Consider the following 24,226-nt stretch of genomic DNA (forward strand, 5'->3'; position numbering starts at 1 on the left):
TGTCACAGACTGTGATTGTGTCCAGCAACTATTTTTATAGTATTTTCACCTGTCTTCTTTCTAGTTTAACCTTAATTGAATTGTTCTTTTCTCATGGAGAGATTTATGTTCAGATTATTGATTCTTGGTTGGCTGCATAGAGATTGTATCCAGTTTGATGGAGATGGAAAGTTTAATAGTGATTTAGTCGTATGTTCTGTGCTGGAATTTGTGCTAGTAGTTTAAGTACTAGTTCTGCAAGCCTATGAACTTAATTCTGCTTGTGGTCCCAATCCATTTTGTCTTAATAAAGATTTAATCCTATTTGTTAAACAAAGATTTGGATGTTTTCTGTACAGAAGTATTTTATTTATTTTATTTATTTTTGTTTGTTTTTTATGTTTTTGTTTTTTTTTTTTTTTTTTTTTTTTTGGTGACAGTTTCTCTGTGAATCTCTGGCTGTCCTGGAACTAGCTCTGTAAATCAAGCTTGCCTCAAACTCAGAGAGATCCACCTGTTTTTGCTTCCTGAGTGCTGAGATTAAAGGCATGCATTGCCACTGCCCAGACAGAATTTAAATTTTATTTTTAGCCTTTAGAAAACAAATTTTTTTTCCAGCAGGTATTCAGCTATTTAGAGGCAAAACAAAATTATTCTCAGGTATTCATCATTAGACAACCAGATTTCTTTTGCTGCCTCTACAACCAAGTAATATGGTTAGGCTGTTGTGAACATTCCACACCCAAGAGTTTTGAAGAATGGTAGATAATGGGGAATCTTCAGTGTTTAATCTAAGAGTACATAATGCTACTCATGAACTCCAGAAAATTTTATTTTGTGCTCCTATCACAATCCCCTCTTTCAGGTTTTATTAACTAGCTTGGACAGTTTCCAAAACTCAAGCAAACATTTTTATCAGTTTATATTAAATTATAATATAAAGGACATAGGCAAAGAGACATATAGCAAAGAAATGCAAAGCAAGCTATAGAAGAATCCCTTTTATATCTGCTGTAGATCCAGTGTATCTGCTCTCTGGGAATCCCCATACATTGAGCGATACTGAATCTCTAAATTCATCTTTTTCAGGTTTTTACAGAGGCTTACTTACATAGACATAACTGAAGGGTAGACAATCATGTAGAAATGTGAATGGACCATGAGTGTACAATCTGTGCCAACTGGGTGGTGAACCAGCTCATCTAGATTTTTCTCGACCATTCTATACAATAATTCTTCCTCTCTAACTATAGGGCAGAACTCGTACTAAATTGATATGGTAAGATATAGTAGAACAGGGGATTTCTTTATGATAGTCCATGCCAAAAATATTAGAGATCGTATAACTCACCCTGTAGAAGAGAAATTCTAGGATCTGTAGCATGCATTGGGAAGGTAATTATGATTCAGCAACTACACACAAAAACATACACATATGTTTGTTATGTGTCATACTAAAACAAGAAGAATTGATATTATTATTGATGCAATCAGAAAATGAATAGTAATGTTGTAAATGTATTTTAAAAATAATTTCCTTCCTTAATTGAACTATTCATTGCTTTGTGATAAAGCAGTCCATGTTAAGGTGGGTTTCAAGACCTACTACAAACCATGAAGCTGATGGAAAGGAAAATTTCACCTGCTATACCTTTTCAATAATGATATCAAAGTAGGTTTTCTACTTTCACACTATTTTCTGAATCCCATGCAAGTCATTCTACCACATGTTCAGCTCTATGATGCCACTGGAGGTAGGTATCCTTCAGAGATAGTAGGGACAGGGTATAATAGGCCCCTGCTGCCTTTCAGATCTAGAGTAGATACTTTAGAAGGCATCACTACACACTCCTTCTTTAAGCCAGCTTGCATGAAGGCCAGTCACTCGAGGAACAGCTGTCCAGAAAGAAACTGAATCTGGACTTCTCACCAGAATCTTTTTCTTCTCTTGCTTTCATCGATCCTCTAGCAGCAAATCTGAAAAAGAAGTAGGAAGCAAACAGTATAGCGATAAACATAGATATGCAAATATCTTGGCAGTGGGATTTAAGAGTCCTTTAGATATACACCTACCTAGATGTTCATCAATAGAAAAATCGATAAAATAGATGTAGGACATATATGCAATAAAGGAAGATGAAATCAATATTTGTAAGAAAATGAAACTGAAGATCATTATGTTAAGTAAAAGAATCTAAGCCAGGCAGTGGTGGCAAACACCTTTAATCCCAGCATTTGGGAGGCAGAGGCAGGCGGATTCTGAGTTCGAGGCCAGCCTGGTCTACAGAGTGAGTTCCAGGACAGCCAGGGCTACACAGAGAAGCCCTGTCTTGAAAAAAACCAGAAAAAAAGAAAGAAAGGAAGGAAGGAAGAGAGGGAGGGAGGGAGGGGAGAGAGAGAGAGTCCAGACTCCTAAAGATAAATGCCACCACTGGGAGGTAATTATAAATAATAATAATGATATTAATAATAATAATTTAAAATGAGTTTTACTCTCATTCAGACTCCAGGTTTTGTGTGTGTGAGGGGAAGACAGAGGGGCAAAGAGTTTTTTTGACAGAGATGAAAATAAAAATAGGAACCAAGAGAGGGAAAAGGAGATCTTAGGTGGAAAATGGGGATTTTTTAAAAAGTATAAAAATTGATGAGACATGAAATCAGAGAAGGTAGGTGATTGGAGAGAGGAAAAGGACCAGCAGGGCAGAGAAAAGAGAGCCAGGAGGAAATTGAGGAGAGGCACATCAATAATAATGCATGAAAATATAAAATTGAAACTCATTATTTTGTACATTAATTTTTAGAACTAATAAAATAAAGTAGCCTGAAAAATCATACAGGGATTTGTGATCACACAGTAACCACAAGCGAGTTCTTTGGCTTGTACATGTGTTACTATTAAAGGTGACAGACTTCCTATGACTGAGTATCACGACCCTCATTTCACAGATGGGGAAACTGGACTCAGGGAGCCACATGAAAATTGGATCCAGGATAATACAATCTCCTGGGATAAGATGCTCTCATTCTTCTCTTTCAGAGGCATTCAGAGAACTAAACCCACCAGCAAAGCCAAAAAGAGGAACAAACTAACTTGGATTTGGGATTTTGAAGCCTGTCTCCTCCACAAGTGGGCACTCACGCCTGCATCTTTGTACAGGCATGTGGCGGGGGGGGGGGGGGGGCGGGGGGGAGGATGCTGTCCTTCTCACCAGATAATGCTAGTCTCCATTTTCTAAAAAATCACTTCAATTACCTTGGTCGTCTCAATGACGTCAGGTTACCATGGCAACTGTGATAAGCAGGCTCTTCATTTGTACTGAAAGTACATGAGGCACTCTTTGCTTCTCCACTTACCTTTCTCTTCAAACAGAAAGCTTTCAAGGCTACTGCCTTAAAAGCCTAATTCAAAGGTCTAGGACAGGATGCAGACAATTCGCTTAATGCTTTTCAGCCTGTAGAAACAAAGTATATCTCTAGAGTCAGAATTTTTTCCATAAAACTGACCTTCGGTTTTTCTATAAAACTAACACAGTATTATCAGTATGTACAGACTTAAATACGTCTCCTGGAAGGTTTGGAGAGGAGCCAGCCCTCTGAGGAAAGCACATATACGCACATACTCCATCTTTGTGAAAAAACTAGACTTTCTCTCTACTACCTTGACAAAATATCCAAGAAATATTTAAAATATTGTCATTTAAGGAATCTCAAAATTATCTCAAAGATGCAAGGCTTATTTAGTAAGCACAAAGTTAACAATTCAGTTCAGCCATATGGGTTTATGCTGGAGAACTCCTTTATTACAGATATTTTTCTCTGGAAATCTCCAGGATCATCTGTGACTAAAGAATTTGCCAGCAGATTCCATCCTCTATCATAGGAATCACATATCAGTTTTGGACATGGAAACATGAGTATCACAGTCCAGACTCTCCTTTCAAAACTTAGTCCTATTCTATCCTTAACCAACACACGTTTTTCTGTGCCCTCCGGTTTGGTGTGTTCTAAAAGGCTCACAGCTCATTTTCCCTGTCAGTGTCTCTCTGAACACATAGCTATATTATGGTCTTCTTCTCAAACTCTATACTCCCTAAGAGGTACCTTAAACACCTCTTTCTCCAAACAGGAACAATAAGTTAACTAACACTTGCAACAAAATTCAAGGATGGTACTTTATCTTTTAGGTATAAAAATAAAGGGGCCGACAAGACAGCTCAGTCAGTAGTGACACTGTCACCAAGACTGATGGCATGAGTTCAAGCCCCACAACACATCTGGTAGTAGAAAACTAACTCCAGAAAAGAAAAATTTTCATTTGACTCCCATACGTGCATTATAACAGGCATGTACCTATTCTCTCTCTCTCTCTCTCTCTCTCTCTCTCTCTCTCTCTCTCTCTCTCTCTCTCTCTCTCTTTCTCTCTTGCGCGCACGCGCGCTCACACAGACACACACAAACATACACAAACACACACACAAATAAACAATTAAACCATAAACAAACAAACAAATGAAGGTTCTAGAACTTTAGAAATAAAAATATATGAGAAGGTTTTCAACATAAGAAAATATCACACTCAAAGAATGTAAACGGCTGGTAAAGGGAGAGAATAATCAGTCAACAATATTGCATGGGAAGAGTAGGCAATCCATCCCATATACAACCACCAAACTCAGACACTATTACATATGCCAGAAAACTTTTGTTGACAGGACCCTGATATAGCTGTCTCTTGTGAGGCTATGTCAATGCCTGGCAAATACAGAAGTGGATGCTCACAGTCATCTATTGGATGGAACACAGGGCCCCCAATGGAGGATCTGGAGATAGTACCCAAGAAACAGAAGGGGTCTGCAACCCTATAGGAGGAACAACAATATGAACTAACCAGTACTCCCAGAGCTCATGTCCCTAGCTGCATATGTAGCAGAAGATGGCCTAGTTGCCATCACTGGGAAGAGAGGACCCTTGCAAACTTTATATGCCCCAGTACAAGGGAATGCCAGGGCCAGAAAGCTGGAGTGGGTGGGTAGGGGAGCAGGGTGGGAGGAGGGTATAGGGAACTTTCAGAGAGGAAACTATGAGAGGGTATAGCATTGGGAATGTACATGAAGAAAAAAATCTAAAAAGGTTTAGGCAAAGATCTGTCATGTGGAAGGCGTCCTGTGCACATTTTCCCCTTCTTTAATCTTTGAAGGATAAAATTGTCCTATTCACGTCAAGTGATTACAACCTACAAAGAAGGGGGGGGGGCAAATAGAACCAAATGCCTTGTCAAGACCTGAGGAACAGTGTCCCAAAAGAATGAACTTTACTTTAGGGAATACCTTTCTGAAAATGTACATCTGTGTGAAGAGTATTAACTAGAAGATCCATTTTAGTTTGTGATTGCAATTTGGTAACATAAAACTAAATTTTAAAATCAGCTGATGCATAGTCAAATACACGTGTGCACACATGTGTATAGGACAGTCTAGACTAAAGGAAAGCCACACTTCACTTTTAGGGAGCAATACGGGAAGATCAGTCAAAAATTTTCACATTAACAGTGAGGGCTTTTGTTAGACACCCCCAATGATGGAACGCTGTTATAGGGCATTTTTTAACTGCATATAAAATTGACCTCACAATCCATTAGGACGCAGCATGCATAGTATGATGATCACCAGCAGAATCCTGGGGAAAATAAAAATGGTATTCAGCGTACATTACAAAACATTTTTTTGTTCTTTCAAAAATGATTTAGGAAATGTGGTTAGCTACACATGGCCTCTGATGTCAAATGTAAAAAATAAAATTATGTCAACAGGTATTGGAATATTAAATAGATATAATTTCAAATTAAAACTCACCAAGTGAAAGATTTAATTTCTCATAAAGAATAGCATGTCTGAGTCTGGAGAGATGGCTCAGCAACTAAGAACCCTAGCTGCCATGGAAGAGAACCAGGGTTCAGTTCCCAGTACCCATGTCAGATGGCTTATTACTTGACAGGTAAGTCTCAGTTGAAGAAAATCTGATGCCCTCTTCTGACCTGTGCAGGCAATGTGGTGATGGGAATATGGAACTTTGTCTGAAACGGCAAAAGAATGCCTGACCATTTCAGTGTCTTTCAGCTCCATCCAAAGGAAGTGAGGTCACATGTCTCTGTGGCCTTTGTCCTACCTTAGTATATCCTGAAAGTGTGACCTGGATTCCAGGTGGAGACTCTGTTGAATTGCCCTTGTCAACTCTGGCTCTACACTCAGTTGGTAGAAGGGTCATGAGAGCCCTATCAGCCCTGGCCACCCTGAAGTGCTGTAGCAGGCCCTAATCACCAAAAGGGCAATGGTGTGTTGCCCCAGTGGCAGCTTTCTTGTGGCATGCATCCCATTAATAATCCCTTGCCCTTCTTATGGTTCCCATGGGTGTGAGACACTCTGCCTCTCTCTGTGTGTCTTTTTTTTTTCTCTCTCTCTCTTCTTTGATTTGACTTTGCCACATGAGAGAAAAGAATACAGAATTTGATTTTGGTTGGCTATTTTAGAGCAGGAAATATAATGATTTCCAGTCCATCAATCTTCCTGAAAACGCCAGTTTCTTTTCTCCTTATGTCTCCATAAAGTTCTACCGTGTATGTGTGCCATATCTTCCTTATCTGCTCATCAGTTATGGACTTGTACACTGGTTGTAATTTGTACACATTATGAGTAGTGTATATCTCCATGCCTGGCTCTATGTGTCATGCTACACAGAGTCCTTTGTGTCTGTGTTCAGGAACACAGAGGTGGGCCATATTGCAGTTTTGTTTGGCTTGTAGTTTAACTTGCTTATTATTTATAGTGTGTGTGTCAGGCATGTGTATATGATAAGTGTATATGCAGGCACTCCTGCCATGTAGTACTTGGGAAGCCTTGAGCATAACCTCTAGTCCTGCTCCTTGCCTTCCACTCTGTTTACAAAAGAATTTCTACATTGTTGAGTGCAGAATATACTGGGTTGGCTGGTCCACAAACTTCCAGGGAGTTGTGGGAACTAAAAGGGACCTAGGGGAAGGGGGGGAGAGGTTAGCCCAAGTTCAGCCAGAGTTCCTCCTATTCTCTGGGAAAGCAGACGTGGGAGGGCTGCCAGAAGCTTTCCACTTGGCTCCGGGTGGGCATCTAAGCCACTGACCCCACTCGACACAGGGTGGACAAGGGGCAACCCCCAAACCAAGTGGTCAGGGGGCAACACCCTATGCCCCAGGGTTATGGGATAGAGGGCTTAGGGCACATAGGTTCTCACACAGACAAGAGTCTTCCCAGTGGGCCTTGAACAGAGACAGTCTATTGTTTTAGAGCTTCATTATGGAAAGAGAGGGAGAAAGCAGAGAAGGTAGAAAGAGAGAGAGAGAGAGAGAGACCGGCCATGACTAAGAGGAGAGAAGAGGGAAAGAGAAAGAAAGTAAGAAAGAGAGAGTAAAAGGGAGTAAGAGCAAGAGAAGTAAGAAGAGGGAGAGAGCAAGGTGGGGCCAAGCAGTCCCTCTTATGTTATGCTGTCACTTTACTGTTTCTAGGTAACTGGGGAGGAGTCTACCCTGAAGGTCAGGAGCTTGGGACATTGCCTACATGACTACTAGCCATGCTTCTCTTGTGGGGGCTGAGGGGGGTGGTAACTTTGACAGGAGACATGAGAGAACTCCTTCTGTCCCAGGTAGGTGAATTATCACCACCTGGTCCCGGGGTTCCGACCTCAGCTCTACTGGAGACCAGACTGCCTGTGCATAGCCCAATGCCCCACAGGGAGTCTCCTGTCTCTCCCTCCCATCTTGCCACTGGGGTGCTGGAACTACAGACCTGTACAACCACATCTGGCTTTATGGGGAGGCTGGGTGTTTATACTTAGCTCTTCACGCTCCCGTGGGGATCATATAACCCATTGAGCCATCTCCCCTATTTTTAATAGTTTTTCTTTTGTTTTGACCTTCTATATGGACTTCCAAAGAGGCTGTGCCAGGTTACATATCCCCTAAGAGTGTATCTGTACCACATGCTAATCTTGAAGTTAAGTCAGATTTCAGTGAAAGGGCGAAAGGAATAGGGAAGTCTACACTGTAGATTTCACATCAGGATTCTATTTACAGAGAACAAAAGCAAGGTGCTGGATTTTTAAATGTAGTGGAGAAGCTCTCTAATAAGAGGAAAGCTGTTATCCCATTCTTCCCAAGCTTAACCCAAAGGTCTGTGGACCAAACCCCCTCATTGGGCAATGTGACTTCTACGACAGAAATGACTGGACTGGCACAGGATAAATCCATATTGCAGACAGTCTTCTTTTCATTTCACAGATTGTTCCTACCTGAAGCCATCTCCAATGGATCCTCAGCTAAATATCCAAGATATTGAACACATGGCTACAAGAAGTTCTGTAGGAGTAAGGCTTTGGCACCGCATGTAACGCAGCAGTACTCTTCATTGTACAGACATACAGTGCCACACATAATACCAGAAATAATGTGGGAACAGTGTGAATATGGTGTAGATGGAATTCAGAAACACAATGTGTGCTGAAAACTGCCAGTTACATAATAGCAGCCAGTTAATCCTGTGAACCTCTCCTGGTTAAAAGTCTCTCGTACAGGTTTGTTAAAACGAAGGTGTTGGAGCCTATCCCAGACATATCAAATGTCTTCATTTGTTGTTTTTGTAGTATATATTAGGGATGCTTTAAGCAGTGGTGATACAGTATGTCCTGGGGAGAAATTATGTGTTACATCTCACCATGTTTTCTGTACAGGGATTAGATTCATCAGTGTTTATGAACCAGATGTAACATTTACTGTTATAAGTGAAGACCTGACAAGTAGCTGTATGCGTGTTTATTCTAAAATTCTAGGGCCTGACTTTGTTACCCTCATTGCCATAAAAACCAAGAAAAATCTCATCAGCTGCACTCTTTTGATTACAGAGGCCTCTCTCTAATTTTGCTTTAGGAAATGAGCATTGCCAAATTAACCACAGCCATTTTAAACCCTTCTCCTCTACAAGCAGCTGTTGCTTTGCTCTCATCTTTGGCTGATGTTTGCATGATTTTCCAAGGGCCAGAATGTGCCAGAATTCCAAGGAAGGAATACTGAGAGTCCTATGGAAATGGATGACAGCAGAAAAGGAAAGAAGACTGAGAATCCTGTGGAAGTAGATGACAGCAGAATGGTGGGGAGGTAGGCTATTTCAAAAAAGAACGAGTCATTTTAAGATAAGCTAAGGCATTAAAGGAGTGAGTAGGCAGATGCAAGGGTTCCCTCTGCTCTTCTATGTGGGAAAAACAGGAGGTCAGTTGTTTGGTTCCTCATGGGCTAAGGCTGTTGTGCAGCAAAACAGGTTTCTAGCCTACAGCTCTGCCCCAAAGGAGTGAGGCAAAAGCACAGACGTCATCAGGACCTAGGAGGCAGTGATAACATCTTAGCAGCAGGAAGTGATTGTGGTCTGCTAACAGCTGCACAGAATATTCCCATGGCCTCATAGTCTGGGAGAACCAAGAGGCATTCTCTCAACGTGTAGATGAGCAGAGATTCATGCTGGTAGGGCCTGTCTAGATGTGTACAAAGAGTTGTGTGTGTTTTGGAACGCTACTGTTACCCAAATGACTACTTGTGCCATATATTAGTTTTTTAAATGTTAGTTTTTTAAAAATCAAAGCATGTAATGTTTTATATCATTATAATGACACAAAGGATAAAATGATATAAAGTATTGTGCTCTGGCCTGCCACTTAAGCATTCTGTGTTTGGCATACAGAGCAATATGTATTTGAAATTGTGACTAGCCATAGTGCCAAAAATAAACAGGTCAGGTATGATTAAGAATCTACCTCTAACCTCTTTGTTTACTCTTGTGTCTTCAATTGTCTCTAAATCAAAGCTTCTCCAGTTTTTGTTTACATTTGTTGTGAGGACATGTAGAAACCAATGCTCTTGCTGTCCTTTCAGAACGATGCTCAGCACCTGGCAGTATGGTGACTTAAGGCCTTCATTCTCGCCTTGCCACAGCAGTGGAGACCAATCTGTCTTTCAGCTTGATATTTCTTACAATGTCTAAAACTATAAAAATTCAGGAGATTTGCAATTGTAAAATGAAGTTTTGCAAATGATATTTTCCTACCCTCTCTAAAATTTATAAATTTAAAGCATACTGTTTTATGTGTGTATGATCATCTATACAGTTGAACTTAAGAAGTTGGCTTCATTTTTACTAGTATGTAATTGGCAAATTGTGTTTTCCAAAAATGCCATATTTGAGAATGGTGCTTGCTTAACCCATTATTATAGCTTTACTTAGCCAATAGAGTTTGCCATTTGGGAACCTAACATCGGAAATCGATTATAGTACTCCAGCATGTGGATAATAAAGGAAGATAATTGCTGATAATCCAAGTACTCTGAGATATTTTGTAATCCCCAAGCATGGAGGACTGGTCAAAATTTTACAACCCACAGTCTAATTCTGGTGGCTTTATTTTCTGGTATTAGGATGAAAAATTAGAAAGAACTTTTCCAAAACCCAGTTTGAAACACTCCCAGGTAATGCCATATTGCTGGAGAAAGCCTGAAAGGTTTTCCTCTAAGATCAGAAATAAGAGTTGTAGACATGCTTCAGCCATTAAAAGCCAGGCTTACAACCAAAACATCAAGATCAGAAATAAGGCATTTGCATTCAGAGTTGTACGTACTGGCAAGAATAAAAAGTAAAAGCATCCACAGTGTAGAGGAATTAAAGCTATTATTTCCACAACATGTGATATGATCTAGTCTAATCTTCAGAAAATCCACAGATTCCACAAATGGTTAAAACAACTACTTAGCCTGAAGAAGGCTTCAGTTCAACTCCCAGCAACCATGCTGTGGCTGTATTCCCTCTTTTGGTGTGCAGAAAAGCAGGATATATATATATATATATGTATGTATATGTATATGTATATGTATATGTATATATATAATGAATAAATGAATCTTTAGTTAAAAAATCCAAGCAAGAGAGATGGCTCAGTAGTTAAGAGAGAATCCTGCTTTTGTAGAGGACCAGAAGGTCTCCAATAGTCACACTGGGAGGTTCACAACAACCTGTAACTCCAACTCCAGGTAAATCTGCAACCTCTGGTCTCCTTGGTGACTATATTCATTCACAGAAACTTACTGTTGTATGACATTATTTTGGGTGTGGGGGTGAATAAATGTCTACTTATCCAAGATAGGGGACCAGTTACAAGCAAACATATAAATACTACCAAAGTCCACCTTGGTAAACCAGGTAGTTTTATTGGAATTAAATTACTTATTGGAATTACATTTTATACATAGTTGAGAGGTTAATCGCAGGAGCAGAATGACTCAAAGACAGCTGCATCATTAAAATCCCACCCCAGCATAATCTAGAAACCTTCAAACAGCTCAACAGGTTTGAGATTGTATTTTCCAAATAACTTAGCTGGTCTGAGCTTTTTGCTCAAGAATTTCACCAGTCTCTTCTGGGAGGGGTTGGGAGTGTGCTGGGCATTCAGCCAGTCTGAGCCCCTTCTAAGCAGCTCAGCTTATCTGAGCATGTCGCTAAGCAGTCCTTATTGCTTAGCTATGTTTGGGAAGGGAGAGGCTTACTGTAGCTGCTCAGTTTCAGGGACTTTCTGATACCTTTCTGTTGTTTACTCACTGAGCTAGATAAAGGTGCTTTCCTGCAAGATGGAAGGTTTTCCTCTCAGAAGAAGCTGCTTTATAAAACACACAAAACCACTTAGGTTTTTTTTATTAGATATTTTCTCTACTTACATTTCAAATGCTATCTGAAAAGTTCCCTCTACCCCCCTCCCTGCTCCCCTACCCACTCACTCCCACTTCTTGGCCCTGGTGTTCCCCTGTACTGGGGCATATAAAGTTTGCAAGTCCTAGCTAGTGGCCTCTCTTCCCAATGATATCCTACTAGGCCATCTTCTACTACATATGCAGCTAGAGACATGAGCTCTGGGGGTACTGGTTAGTTCATATTGTTGTTCCACCTATAGGGTTGCAAACCCCTTCAGCTCCTTGGGTACTTTTTCCGGCTCCTCATTGGGGGCCCTGTGTTCCATCTACTAGATGACTGTGAGCATCCACTTCTATATTTGCCAGGCACTGGCATAGCCTCACAAGAGACAGCTATATCAGGATCCTTTCAGCAATACCTTGCTGACATATGCAATAGTGTCTGGGTTTGGTGGCTGATTATGGGATGGATCCCAGGGTGGGGTAGTCTCTGAATGGTCCATCCTTTCATCTTAGCTCCAAATTTGCCTCTGTAACTCCTTCCATGGGTACAACCACTCTGGAAATCAGTCTAACACTTCTTCAGTAAATTGGACATAGTACTACCAGAAGATCCAGAAAAACCCCCTTGGGCATATACCTAGAAGATGTCCCAACTGGTAATAAGGACACATGCTCCACTATGTTCTCAGTAGCCTTATTTATAATAGCCAGAAGCTGGAAAAAACCTAGATGCCCCTCAACAGAGGAATGGATACAGAAAATGTGCTACATTAACACAATGGAGTACTACTCAGCTATTAAAAAAGAATGAATTTATGAAATTCCTAGGCAAATGGATGGACCTGGAGGGCATCATCCTGAGTGAGGTAACCCAATCACAAAGGAACTCACACAATATGTACTCACTGATAAGTGGATATTAGCCCAGAAACTTAGGATACCCAAGATATAAGATACAATTTGCTAAACGCATGAAACTTAAGAAGAACGAAAACCAAAGTGTGGACACTTTGCCCCTTCCTAGAATTGGGAACAAAACACCCATGGAAGGAGTTACAGAGACAAAGTTTGGAGCTGTGACAAAAGGATGGTCCATCTAGAGACTGCCATATCCAGGGATCCATCCCATAATCAGCCTCCAAACGCTGACACCATTGCATACACTAGCAAGATTTTGCTGAAAGGACCCTGATATAGCTGTCTCTTCTGAGACTATGCCGGGGCCTAGCAAACACAGAAGTGGATGCTCACAGTCAACTATTGGATGGATCACAGGGCCCCCAATGGAGGAGCTAGAGAAAGTACCCAAGGAGCTAAAGGGATCTGCAACCCTATAGGTGGAACAACATTATGAACTAACCAGTATCCAGGAGCTCTTGACTCTAGCTGCATATGTATCAAAAGATGGCCTAGTCACCCATCACTGGAAAGAGAGGCCCATTGGACATGCAAACTTTATATGCCCCAGTACAGGGGAACTCCAGGGCCAAAAAGTGGGAGTGGGTGGGTACGGGAGTGGGGAGGGAGGGTATGAGGGACTTTTGGGATAGCATTGAAAATATAAATGAGGAAAATACCTAATAAGCAATATTTTAAAAATTAATTAAAAAAGAAGCCACTTGATATGCACTCACCACTTAATTTTTAAAATAATAAAAATGTATCTTTTTAAAAATATTTTTATTATACAGTAGTGATTTAATAGCAAGGGTTCTTTTTTTTAATTATTTTTTTAATTAGGTATTTTCCTCATTTACATTTCCAATGCTATCCCAAAAGTCCCCAATGCACTCCCCCCCCCACTCCCCTACTCACCCACTCCCACTTTTTGGCCCTGGCGTTCCCCTGTACTGGGGCATATAAAGTTTGTATGTCCAATGGGCCTCTCTTTCCAGTGATGGCCGATTAGGCCATCTTTCGATACATATGCAACTAGAGTCAAGAGCTCTGGGGTACTGGTTAGTTCATAATGTTGTTCCACCTATAGGGTTGCAGATCCCTTTAGCTCCTTGGGTACTTTCTCTAGCTCCTCCATTGGGGGCCCTGTGATCCATCCAATAGTTGACTGTGAGCATCCACTTCTGTGTTTGCTAGGCCCCGGCATTGTCTCAGAAGAGACAGCTATATCTGGGTCCTTTCAGCAAAATCTTGCTAGTGTATGCAATGGTGTCAGCATTTGGAAGCTGATTATGGGGTGGATCCCTGGATATGGCAGTCTTTAGATGGTCCATCCTTTCATCACAGCTCCAAACTTTATCTCTGTAACACTTTCCATGGGTGTTTTGTTCCCAGTACTAAGAGGGGGCACAGTGTCCACACTTTGGTCTTCGTTCTTCTTGAGTTTCATGCGTTTAACAAATTGTATCTTATATCTTGGGTATCCTAAGTTTCTGGGCTAATATCCACTTATCAGTGAGTACATATTGTGTGAGTTCCTTTGTGATTGGGTTACCTCACTCAGGATGATGCCCTCCAGGTCCATCCATTTGCCTAGGAATTTCATAAATTCATTCCTTTTAATAACTGAGTAGTACTCCATTGTGTAAATGTACCACATTTTCTGTATCCATTCCTCTGTAGAGGGGCATCTGGGTTCTTTCCAGCTTCTGGCTATTATAAATAAGGCTACTGAGAACATAGTGGAGCATGTGTCCTTCTTACCGGTTGGAAAATCTTCTGGATATATTCCCAGGAGAGGTATTGCTGGATCCTCTGGTAGTATTATGTCCAATTTTCTGAGGAACCGCCAAACTGATTTCCAGAGTGGTTGTACAAGCTTGCAATCCCACCAACAATGGAGGAGTGTTCCTCTTTCTCCACATCCTCGCCAGCATCTGCTGTCATCTGAATTTTTGATCTTAGCCATTCTGACTGGTGTGAGGTGGAATCTCAGGGTTGTTTTGAGTTGCATTTCCCTGATGATTAAGGATGTTGAACACTTTTTCAGGTGCTTCTCTGCCATTTGATATTCCTCAGGTGAGAATTCTTTGTTCAGCTCTGAGCCCCATTTTTTAATGGGGTTATTTGATTTTCTGGAGTCCACATTTTTGAGTTCTTTATATATATTGGATATTAGTCCCCTATCTGATTTAGGATAGGTAAACATCCTTTCCCAATCTGTTGGTGGTCTTTTTGTCTTGTTGACGGTGTCTTTTGCCTTGCAGAAGCTTTGCAACTTTATGAAGTCCCATTTATCGATTCTCAGTCTTACAGCACAAGCCATTGCTGTTCTGTTCAGGAATTTTTCCCCTGTACCCATATCTTCGAGGCTTTTCCCCACTTTCTCCTCTATAAGTTTCAGTGTCTCTGGTTTTATGTGGAGTTCCTTAATCCACTTAGATTTGACCTCAGTACAAGGAGATAGGAATGGATCAATTTGCATTCTTCTACATGATAACCGCCAGTTGTCCCAGCACCATTTGTTGAAAATGCTGTCTTTTTTCCACTGGATGGTTTTTGCTCCCTTGTCAAAGATCAAGTGACCATAGGTGTGTGTGTTCATCTCAGGGTCTTCAATTCTGTTCCATTGGTCTACTTGTCTGTCGTTATACCAGTACCATGCAGTTTTTATCACAATTGCTCTGTAGTACAGCATTAGGTCAGGCATGGTGATTCCACCAGAGGTTCTTTTATCCTTGAGAAGAATTTTTGCTATCCTAGGTTTTTTGTTGTTCCAGATGAATTTGCAGATTGCCCTCTCTAATTCCTTGAAGAATTGAGTTGGAATTTTGATGGGGATTGCATTGAATCTGTAGATTGCTTTTGGCAAGATAGCCATTTATACAATGTTGATCCTGCCAATCCATGAGCATGGGAGATCTTTCCATCTTCTGAGATCTTCTTTAATTTCTTTATTCAGAGACTTGAAGTTCTTGTCATACAGATCTTTCACTTCCTTAGTTAGAGTCATGCCAAGGTATTTTATATTGTTTGTGACTATTGAGAAGGGTGTTGTTTCCCTAATTTCTTTCTCAGCCTGTTTGTCCTTTGTGTACAGAAAGGCCATTGACTTGCTTGAGTTAATTTTATATCCAGCTACTTCATTGAAGCTGTTTATCAGGCTTAGGAGTTCTCTGGTGGAATTTTTAGGGTCACTTATATATACTATCATATCATCTGCAAAAAGTGATATTTTGACTTCTTCTTTTCCAATTTGTATCCCCTTGATCTCCTTTTGTTGTCGAATTGCTCTGGCTAGGACTTCAAGTACAATGTTGAATAGGTAGGGAGAAAGTGGACAGCCTTGTCTAGTCCCTGATTTTAGTGGGATTTCTTCCAGCTTCTCACCTTTTACTTTGATGCTGGCTACTGGTTTGCTGTAGATTGCTTTTATTATGTTTAGGTATGGACCTTGAATTCCTGATCTTTCCAAGACTTTTATCATGAATGGGTGTTGGATTTTGTCAAATGCTTTCTCAGCATCTAACAAGATGATCATGTGGTTTTTGTCTTTGAGTTTGTTTATATACTGGATTACGTTGATGGATTTCCGTATATTGAACCATCCTTGCATCCCTGGGATGAAACCTACTTGGTCAGGATGGATGATTGTTTTGATGTGTTCTTGGATTCGGTTAGTGAGAACTTTATTGAGGATTTTTGCATCGATATTCATAAAGGAAATTGGTCTGAAGTTCTCTATCTTTGTTGGGTCTTTTTGTGGTTTAGGTATCAAAGTAATTGTGGCTTCATAGAATGAGTTGGGTAGAGTACCGTCTGTTTCTATTTTGTGTAATAGTTTGTGAAGAACTGGGATTAGATCTTCTTTGAAGGTCTGATAGAACTCTGCACTAAACCCATTTGGTCCTGGGCTTTTTTTGGTTGGGAGACTATTAATGACTGCTTCTATTTCTTTAGGGGATATGGGACTGTTTAGATCATTAACCTGATCCTGATTTAACTTTGGTACCTGGTATCTGTCTAGAAACTTGTCCATTTCATCCAGGTTCTCCAGTTTTGTTGAGTATAGCCTTTTGTAGAAGGATCTGATGGTGTTTTGGATTTCTTCAGGATCTGTTGTTATGTCTCCTTTTTCATTTCTGATTTTGTTTTTTAGAACACTTTCCCTGTGCCCTCTAGTGAGTCTGAATAAGGGTTTGTCTATCTTGTTGATTTTCTCAAAGAACCAGCTCCTCGATTGGTTGATTCTTTGAATATTTCTTCTTGTTTCCACTTGGTTGATTTCACCCATGAGTTTGATTATTTCCTGCCATCTACTCCTCTTGGGTGAATTTGCTTCCTTTTGTTCTAGAGCTTTTAGGTGTGTTGTCAAGCTGCTAATGTGTGCTCTCTCTAGTTTCTTTTTGGAGGCACTCAGAGCTATGAGTTTTCCTCTTAGAAATGCTTTCATTGTGTCCCATAAGTTTGGGTATGTTGTGGCTTCATTTTCATTAAACTCCAAAAAGTCCTTAATTTCTTTCTTTATTCCTTCCTTGACCAAGGTATCATTGAGAAGAGTGTTGTTTAGTTTCCACGTGGGTGTTGGCTTTCTATTATTTATTTTGTTATTGAAGATCAGCCTTAGTCCATGGTGATCTGATAGGATGCATGGCACAATTTCTATATTTTTGTATATGTTGAGGCTTGTTTTGTGACCAATTATGTGGTCAATTTTGGAGAAGGTAGCATGAGGTGCTGAGAAGAAGGTATATCCTTTTGTTTTAGGATAAAATGTTCTGTAGATATCTGTCAGATCCATTTGTTTCATACCTCTGTTAGTTTCACTGTTAGTGTCCCTGTTTAGTTTCTGTTTCCATGATCTGTCCATTGGTGAAAGTGGTGTGTTGAAGTCTCCCACTATTATTGTGTGAGGTGCAATGTGTGCTTTGAGCTTTACTAAAGTTTCTTTAATGAATGTGGCTGCCCTTGTATTTGGAGCATAGATATTCAGAATTGATAGTTCCTCTTGGAGGATTTTACCTTTGATGAGTATGACGTGCCCTTCCTTGCCTTTTTTGATAACTTTGGGTTGGAAGTTGATTTTATTAGATATTAGGATGGCTACTCCAGCTTGTTTCTTCCTACCATTTTCTTGGAAAATTGTTTTCCAGCCTTTCACTCTGAGATAGTGTCTATCTTTTTCTCTGAGATGAGTTTCCTGTAAGCAGCAAAATGTTGGGTCCTGTTTGTGTAGCCAGTCTGTTAGTCTATGTCTTTTTATTGGGGAGTTGAGTCCATTGATATTAAGAGATATTAAGGAAAAATAATTGTTGCTTCCTTTTATTTTTGTTGTTAGAGTTGGCATTCTGTTCTTGTGGCTGTCTTCTTTTAGGTTTGTTGAGGGATTACCTTCTTGAAAAGCAAGGGTTCTTTTAAGATTCATTTTTAGTATTTTTAATTATGTGTAGGTGTGTGGATTTGCAAGTAGGTGCATGTATGTGAGTGCAGATGCTGGCAGTGGCCAAAAGCTTCATTTCCCCTGGAGTTGGAGCTGCAAATGGTTGTAAGCCATCTGATATGGGTGCTGGGAACCAAACTCGGGACCTCTAGAAAAGCAGATTATTTTCCTCTAAAAATTTTTTTTCTGATTACCTTGCCTTATTCTTCTGGTTTCCTAAGTTAAAATGTTATATTATTGATTTTAGGTATTCTTTTCTCAGAAATGTATTTAAACTACAAATTACCCTATAAGCACTGGTTCTGCAACAGCATATTATATTGATATGCTCTATTTCCATTCAGTTCAAAGTATTTTTAAACCTTTCATGAGCCTTCTTATACAACTCATGTGCTACTTAAAAGCATGCTTGATTTCCAGGTATTTGGCTTTTCCACTCATCTTTCCTGTTATTGCTATTAAGTTTAATTCTATAGAAAGCATGCTTTTGTAATTCCTAGTATTTTAAAGTAACCAAAGCATGTTATGGCCTAACATGATCTGTTGATAAAAATTGTTTGTGAGATTGGAAACAGCAGTTTTCCTTCTGGATAGCACTGTTGGATGGAGTGTGATATAAATTAAGTTAAAGGTCAATTATAGAAAGTTGGTTGATTGATAGAGCTATTCAAATCAACTATATCCTCATTCAATTTCTTCCTACTTTATTAACTACCAATTGGATGAAGGATGCTGAAACTAGAAGCCCTAATGATGTATTTGTCTTTTTCCTTTCCAATTCTATTACATTTTTGGTGAACATATTTTGACATATGTGTGTGTGTGTGTGTGTGTGCACATACATTTTTTGTGGGGGTGTGATTGTTGGTTTTATTTGTCATCTTGACACATTCTAGACTCACCTGGGAAGGGAGACTAAATGAATGCCTAGATTAGGTTGGCATATGCAAAAGCCTGTTGGGATTATCTTGATTATATTCATTGGAGTGGGAAGAATCACTCACTGTGGGACTAGTCCCTAGGAAAGTGCTTCTGAGCTAGAAGAGTGGAAAGAGCAGAGCAATGGCAATACATTACTTCATTGTTCTTTGCTCTTGAACAAAGGGCATGATGTGACCACTTGCTTTAAATTCCTAAAGCCTTGACTGACTGGAGTATAACCTGGAATTGTGAGCCAAATATATCCTTCCTCACATAAATTCCTTTTGTCAGGGTATTTTATTACAGCAAAAGGAAAGGAACGGAGTTGTAGGGGTGTGTGTGTGTGTGTGTGTGTGTGTGTGTGTGTGTCTGTGTGTGTCTGTGTGTGTCTGTGTGTGTGTGTGTCTGTGTGTCTCTGTGTGTGTACATGGGCACCAGAAATCATCCTTATGTGTCATTCTACAAAAGCCATCTAACTTTTAAAATGTTTATTACTGCATTTGTGTTTATGTGCGGGCATGTGCATTTGTGACACAGCATGTGTGTAAAGATCAGGTAACATCCTCTGATGTCATTTCTTGCCTTCACTTAAAACAGGTCCCAAAGATAGAACGCAAGTCAACAGGCTTAGGTAGCAAGAGCCTTTACCTGCTAAGCCATCTTGCCAACTGAACCTTGTTTTTCGAGACAGACTCTGTTACTGTCCTGGAGCTGAACAAGTAGGCTAACCTAGCTGGCCATCCAGTCGCAGGAATCTTGTTGTGTCTGCAATCCTAGCACTGGGATTACAAGTGTATGTCACTGCCACAGCATTTTAAATGGGATCTGGGGATGTACACTGGGGTCCTAATTCTTATCCAGCAATCACCTCACTGATTAAGTTACCTCTTAGCCTGTTTGATTCTTAATATATTTGAATCCTGTTAAGTATACTTATATCTGTTTTCTTTTTATTGCTACAAATTTCTTTGCCATCTTTGGAATTGAGGTTTTTCATTTGTCTTTTTTTTTTAATTTTTGTGTTTCTATTGGCATATATGGTATATACTTGTTTTGAAAACTGAAAAAAAGAAACTTTTTAGTATGGTAGATTAAGCCTATGCTAGGTTAGTAAGCAATATATTTTAACCCTTGTACATTTTTGACAAATATAAATGTATGTCAGATCATATTTCTGCTTAAATTATGAATTTATTTGCTTTAACAGAAAATTTATTATCCATTTCAATTATTTAAATTCCACTTGGCCATTCAGTACATTTGCAATATCATTGCTTTGGATGGTTGCATGTTAGATCAATTAAGAAGAAAAAATATTTAATTTACTCCACTTCTAATGCTTGTCCGTCTTTGTGTAGATTTTATTGTTGAGTCATATCATTTTATTTTTTAAATTGCTTGAACCTATTTTCACTGTGCCTGCATGCCTGCATGCACATGTCTTAGTGCATGAACCCCATAGCGTGAACGTAGAGGCCAGAGGGCAGGCTTCGTGAAATCATTTCTCTGCTTCAACCTCTATGCGGGTCCCATAGATTAAACTCAAGAGTCCAGGACATGTGGCAAGTGCCTTTACCTGCTGAGCCACATCACAGACCCTTATTTGTCTTTTTGCCTGAAGGACTCCTTTAACATTTCTTGAAGGGCCAGTTATTGCTACTGAATTCCTCCATTTTTTGTTTTTCTGAGAAAGCATTTATTTCTTTACTAATGAAGAGGGTTTTTTTCCAGTTATACCATTTTTACCCTGATGGTTATTTTCCTTTGTTTTAAATATTTTACTCTAGTTCTTGTCTTGTATGCTTTCTGGAGAATACTCCGTTGCTGTTCAGCAAGTCAGCATCCCTTCCCCACCCTTGCTCTCTTTCCTGATGTTTCTTAGTCTCTTGTTTTATGCAACTAGAATGTTCATTGCCTAAGGATAGATTTGAGGTATTTTGATTTTCTCATCTTCTCTGGTAAGTGACCTGATATCTCTTAGTTTAGAAAAATTTAAGCATTATCACTTCAAATACTTCTACTCTATACTCCCTTCTTGGAATGTGTTCATTGTAATTGTTCCAACGATCTTGGATGTTCTGTTCTGGGGTTGTTTTATTTTTCTCATTTTTTATTTGCATTTTCATTTGAGATATTTCTATTGACATAGTCTAAGATTGCTATTTTTTCCATCGTGTGTTTTCTTTGTATGTGCTACCATATCATTAAGGACATTCTCATGCAACTATATGTTTTATAGTAAGCATATTATCCTGTGCCCCCAACCCATTTTCTTCTTCAACCTATTTAGTCTCTTTAACCCTCTTTATTCTCTTAGGGGAGCAGTTTCACTTTTACTTTTATCAAGCAATACTATAAACTCAAGCAACTCTAAATAATAGAAAACATATGCAATTTGTCATTCTGAGACTACTTTGATTGACTTCATATTATTATCTCCTAGAAATGACTTAACTGTTGTTCTTTAAAGCTAGATTAAAGTTTATTGTATATATTCACCACATATTCTTTATCTAGTCCTCTGTTTTAAACATTCAGGTTCATTCTATAACTTAAGTATTGTGAACTGTTAAACTCATTGACTTTTGTCTTAGCTACACCCAGTCTGTTGTACCTCAATTACATTATTTAATTTTGTTTCATCTTTGACATTTTTTAACTTCTCTCTCTCTCCCCTCTCCCCTTCCCATCTCTCTCTGTGCATGTACACATGTGCATGCGTGCACTTACATGCATGTTCTATGTATGTGTGTGTGTGCACTCATGCACTAGCTCATATGAGTGTGTGTATGCATGTATGATATGTTTGCAGATGCCGATGGTGGCAGGTGTTAGGAGAGTGTTCCTAACTGGTAAGTCATCTCTAGCCCCCTCAGCTATTTTTCATTTCTAGCATCTCCATTCTGAACTTCAATGGACTTTCCATCACTATGGATCTATTATCTATTCATTTATGCTACATACGTTTTTTGGAGGCCACAGAAATGAATTTCATAACCGACACTGTCCTTTTGTCTTCAAAATGAAGCTGAAAATAGTTGCCCTCATCCCTGCCTACCACCACTGCACATCCAGTTTGAAGGATAGAGATTCAGATCTGACAAAGGGATAACAAAGCACTGTTGAGTCAGGCTGAGTTCCGATCCCAAACACACCACTTACCATCAGCACTTTAAAAAATATTTGAAACATTTTTATTCTTCAAATGCACTTACTCATTGTTTATAGTGGTGAAGGTTTTTTTGTTTTGTTTTTGTTTTTGTTTTTGTTTTTTTACTCTTCTACCACACTAGTTTCTGTTAGTTATATTGGAACCAGAAACATTGTCTTGGTAGACATCCTCTCAAATGAAGTTAAATTGTATCAGAAGACAGCAGAATGAATGGCTCAAGAAAAGGGGGCAAATTCCAAATAAATAAATTAAATAAATATATTTATTTATATTTATTGAGGCATTACTATGGCCTAAATTCAGTGTTTGTTGTTCTTGTTGTTTTAAGACTAGGCTTTGAAATGTAGCAGAGGCTGGTCTTGGATATATAATCCTTCCTCCTGCTTCATAAAATACTACATAAGTAGTTTTTAAGGTCTTAAAAAAGGAGGAATAAGCACCCAAGGAGCTGAAGGGGTCTGCAGCCCTATAGAAGAAACAACAATATGAACTAATCAGTACCCCCCAGAGCTCGTGTCTCTAGCTGCACATGTAGCAGAAGATGGCCTAGTCGGCCATCACAGGGAAGAGAGGCCCCTTGGTCTAGCAAACTTTATATATGCCCCAGTACAGGGGAATACCAGGGCAAATAAGTGGGAGTGGGTGGGTAGGGGAGCAGGGCGGGGGGAGGGAATAGGGGACTTTCGGGGTAGCATTTGAAATTTAAATGAAGAAAATATCTAATAAAAAATGGGGAAAAAGGAGGAATAAGGTTTTCACTACTAAGGTGGTAGGAGGGGAAGCATTTATATTTTAGGGGAGAAAAGTATTTTCTAAAGTCAAATTGTGGGGATAGGTACACAGTTTTGTAGATACACTAAACACCATTGAGTTACATATTTGAAAAGGAATTCAAACCAGGCACCATACCCCATACCTACTATCTTCACATTTCTGAGAAGGCTGGAAAATAACAAGTGTGAAGCCAGACTTGGCTACATAGTAAAACCTTGCCTCCAAAATAAAAAGAATAAATTTATATCGACAAAGCTGCTTATTTAAAAAGAAATGAACTATAATTTTGTATATTGTGATGTCCATATCAGTTAAAAATCACTATTGGTTTTAAAATTTATACATAAACTTTTAGAATTCCTAAATTGCATAATAGTATTTTTCCTGCACGACAGTTGGGTTTCTTCCTTTCAGAATCTTCCCTCCATCCTTTGTTCCTCTGCCTTCCACTTTCCTGTTGTCAGTGACTAAGTTCTGTGACAGAATTTTGGAATGATCCGAGTATTCCTAGTTGTGGTGGTTAGTTTTGTCAAGTTGACAATCTAAAATAATCCTCTGAGAAGAGGCTCTATGAGAAATTGTCTAGCTCAGGTTGTCTATGCGCATGTCTACGGAGGACTGGCTTGATTATGTTTATGGATGTGGGAAGCCTCGCTTAAAAGTAGGCAGCACTGTTCCCTGGGTTTGCATCCCAGATTGCACAAGAGTAAAAAAAAAAATAAGCTGAGTAATAAGGCTTCATACATTCATTTTCTCTCTGCTCTTGACTATGGATGAGACTAATTGCTTCTAGTTCGGTTGTCATGACTTCTCTGCAATAATGGAGTGTAACCTGGAATTGTAAGCCAATAAATCCTTTCTGCTCCAGGTTGCTTCTTGTCAGTATGTTTTTAATCAATGCAACAGAAATGAAACTATGACTCTTGTCTTACTGTCATTTTCAAAAGCAAAGCTTTTGGTCCTGGGCATTTTTTTCAATGTTTGCAATACATGCTTTGCAAGTATATTTTAATAAATTTTTTCTATAAGGGTTTCTATAAGGGTTTCTGTTGTGCTTCATATTAACATCAAGAATACTATGCACTTTGATTTATTATTCATACTGATTAAGCACTATATTTTATTATCTTAACATGAATTATATTAATTGGTTTTGAGATGCTGTGTTACTCTTTCCACTGGCGTATATTGTTTATGATACAGTGTTCTTGTCATATTTGGTCAGTTTGTTTTTCATAAAGGATTTTTTCACATATGTTGATTGGTCTGTGTTTTTCCTTTTCCGTGATGA

At 39.3% G+C, this 24,226-nt stretch overlaps 1 protein-coding gene across 4 annotated transcripts in view; it reads left to right on the forward strand.

Annotated features, from left to right (window-relative positions):
* Tceal3 (transcription elongation factor A (SII)-like 3) overlaps positions 1 to 24,226 on the forward strand; it is a 77,542-nt gene that overhangs the window by 45,874 nt on the left and 7,442 nt on the right. Inside the window, exon 4 of one of the 4 annotated variants that reach the window (XM_030251460.1) lies at positions 9,036 to 9,157. The exons of the other annotated variants lie outside the window; for them this stretch is intronic. The gene's annotated coding sequence lies outside the window, so the exon portion shown is untranslated. The remainder of the gene's footprint in view (positions 1 to 9,035; positions 9,158 to 24,226) is intronic. 4 annotated transcript variants of the gene reach the window in all.

The sequence above is a fragment of the Mus musculus genome, chromosome X, assembly GCF_000001635.26.
Source record: "Mus musculus strain C57BL/6J chromosome X, GRCm38.p6 C57BL/6J".
Lineage (NCBI taxonomy): Eukaryota > Metazoa > Chordata > Mammalia > Rodentia > Muridae > Mus > Mus musculus.